General features: G+C 46.6%; 1 protein-coding gene across 5 annotated transcripts in view; it reads right to left on the reverse strand.

Moving 5' to 3' along the window:
* RBM3 (RNA binding motif protein 3) overlaps positions 1-171 on the reverse strand; it is a 3,545-nt gene extending 3,374 nt beyond the window's left edge. For 4 of the 5 annotated variants that reach the window (XM_027766922.1, XM_027766921.1, XM_006165026.3 and 1 more), the window contains exon 1: positions 34-171. The gene's annotated coding sequence lies outside the window, so the exon portion shown is untranslated. The remainder of the gene's footprint in view (positions 1-33) is intronic. The other variant, XM_014582759.2, reaches the window with a different exon arrangement.
* Positions 172-2,834: the final 2,663 nt, after the last annotated feature.

Here is a 2,834-nt window from a genome sequence, read left to right on the forward strand (position 1 = left end):
AAGCGGCGTTTGCTCAGGACAGAAGTTACTTACCTGAAAACTAAAAAGTAAAAGAACCGGACACGGCAAGCTCTGAAGAGCAAAGAGAACAGGGAGGCTACCGCGCGGGAAGACGCTTGATAAAGCGTACGTAGCCGATGCGTCAGGGCACATCCCCCTGTGCGCGCCGGCGTGTGTGCTCATTGGCTCAGGCCCACGGAGGGGGGAGGAAAGGACGGCAACGCGAAGGGAACAAAGTGCCCTGAGCGCTTCCGGAAATGGAGGCGATCTTTGTGCTAGTGGTGCACGCTATAGCCACAGCATCCGTCTTCATCTCTTCTGCGTATGAAACTTTTCACTCTCCTACGTTCTTTTCGTCCCTGACAGCACTCTCACCGTGTTTGGCTTCATTTCTCCCATCAGATCTGACGTCTTCTTCACCATCGCCTTCATGACGTAATTCCCGTCCTCTGATGTCAATCTCCTTCACCTAGTCCTCAAAGGCCTGACATTTTATTCCCTTCTGTCCCTGACGTCATCACCCTTCACAGTCCTTGACGTCATGCCCTGCGTTTTCTCCCCTGCGCTCAACGTCTAGCTATCCATCATGGGACCTTTTCCCCTGTTGTCATTACTTCTTAGCTCTGACTTCAGCCCTCATCCTTATCTGACTGCGCCCCCCTCCTGCCGCCCCACACACCGCCCCTAAACCACCCTTGACTTTCCTGCCAGTAGCCTGCTTGTGATGCCATCTGCAATACAGGATGCTCCAGTCCTTAGAGGGTGTAAATCCCAGCCCACAGAAGGATTTTTGCTGTTACTTAGGGTAGCTGAGCCTTTGATCCACAAAAAGGACTTTCACAGTATGCAGTGGACTTTATCCAAAGTAAATTGTGTCTGAGCCCATTGCTGACAATTTGGTCTTGACCCGGCTTTGGTGTCTGAGTTACCTTTCTCTTCCTTCCTTCCTTCCTTCCTTTCTTTCTTTTTTCTTCTTTTTTTATTTTGGTAGAGATTTTTCACCATAGGGCTCTTGTGTGCTCACTGGAGAGACAGCATCAGAAAGACAGTAAGCAAGAAATCATCCCTGGGGGTATAGGCACACCGCAGTCGCTTCTCCTCTATTCTCTGAGATTTGTAGCATGTATACTCACCAGCATGAGTTTCAAGCCACCAGGCCCAGAATTCAAAGCACAGATGATCACAAATGAGTCCAGCACCTTAACCACTATGGCACCTGCTGCCTCCTCCAACCCTGTGTCTGAGTTACCTTTGCAGTGAATGGATTTGACAGATTTTTTTTTTCTCATTTCTGAGCTCCCCATCTATGAAGAATGGGTTAACTTTGGGACCAGCAGTTAGCATAATGGCTATGTCGCTGGATTCTCACGTAGTTGACTGCAGTTCGAGTCCTGGACCTGGTAGCTTAAATTCACGCCAGGTGCATGTGCATGCGTGCCCAAGATCCTGAGAGGAGAATGGAGAAGGGATTGTGGCGTGGCCATCCCCCCTGGGGGGTGATTTCTCGCTTTCTATCTCTCTGTCTCTCTCTGTCTGTCTGGCGAGCGCATGCGCCCTATAGCAAATAAATAAATAACAGAATGCGTTAGTTTGCCCTCAGAGTCTAAATTTCTTATCTATAGAATGGATCCATCTAGCCTTCTAAGGGTCTGCCTTCCCCATAAACAGACTAGATGTGTTCATTTTCAGAGCATAGAATGCTATTTATCCATACTCCTATTGGATCAATCCCCATATTTCTCTTGTTAATTTTCTGAAGCTCCTCACATAGTCAAATTATTAATCCTTTAGGTGTTTGGAATTGCAAATAGCCTTTCCTGCTCCTGCATTTGTGTAATTAACATTGTAAGTAGTATACTTAGATAAAGACCTTTAATTTTGATGCAATTCATTTTTTTCCCTTATGGTCTATGCTTTAAAGAAATCCTTCCCCCGCCCGCCCCCCGGCACGTTCCAGACAACTCTTTTACAGTTTTTTTTCTATTAACTTTATAGTTTTGGGGGCCAGCAGATGGCATAATGGTTACATTGCTGGACTCCCACATGGTCGACCTTGGTTTGAGTCCCAGACCTGGTGGCTTAAAACTCACACCAGGCATGTGTGCGTGCATGCCCAAAATCCTGAGAGGAGAAGGAAGGAGAAGGGATTGTGACATATCCATCACACCTGGGGAGTGATTTCTCTCTTTCTATCTCTCTGTCTCTGTCTCTCCAGCAAGCGCATGTACCCTATAGCAAAATCTCTCTTAAAAAATTCAGTTTTTGGGAACCAGCAGTTAGCGTAATGGCTATGTCACTGGACTCCCACGTAGTCGACCGTGGTTCGTGTCCCGGACCCGGTGGCTTAAAACTCACGCCAGGCAGGCATGTGTGTGTGTGTACCCAAGATCCCTAGAGGAGAACGGAGGAGAAGGGATTGCAGCGTGACCATCTCCCCCCTGGGATTTCTCGCTTTCTGTCTCTATGTCTCTCTCTGTCTGTCTGGCGAGCGCACGCGCCCTACAGTGAAAATCTCTCAAAAAAAAAATTCAGTTTTGCTCTTCTATTAAATTTATAGTTTTTAGGTCTTTAATCCACGTATAAGCTACATGGAAAGTTTTGTGGTGTGAAATAAAGATCTGGTTTTATTTTTTTTTCCATGTCATGAGCCAAATGTCCCATTACCAACTACTAAGGAATCTGTCCAGTCTTTTGTGTGTGTGTGGATGTGTGTATGTGTTACCGCCTCCATCATATATTAAGCATTGTAGATTGATGGATCTATTTTTTTTTGAGAGATTTTTACCATAGGGCACGTGCGCTCGCCAGACAGACAGAGAGAGACATTAGAGACA

This window comes from Tupaia chinensis, unplaced genomic scaffold (genome assembly GCF_000334495.1).
Source record: "Tupaia chinensis unplaced genomic scaffold, TupChi_1.0 Scaffold143793_1, whole genome shotgun sequence".
NCBI classification, from domain to species: Eukaryota; Metazoa; Chordata; class Mammalia; order Scandentia; family Tupaiidae; genus Tupaia; species Tupaia belangeri.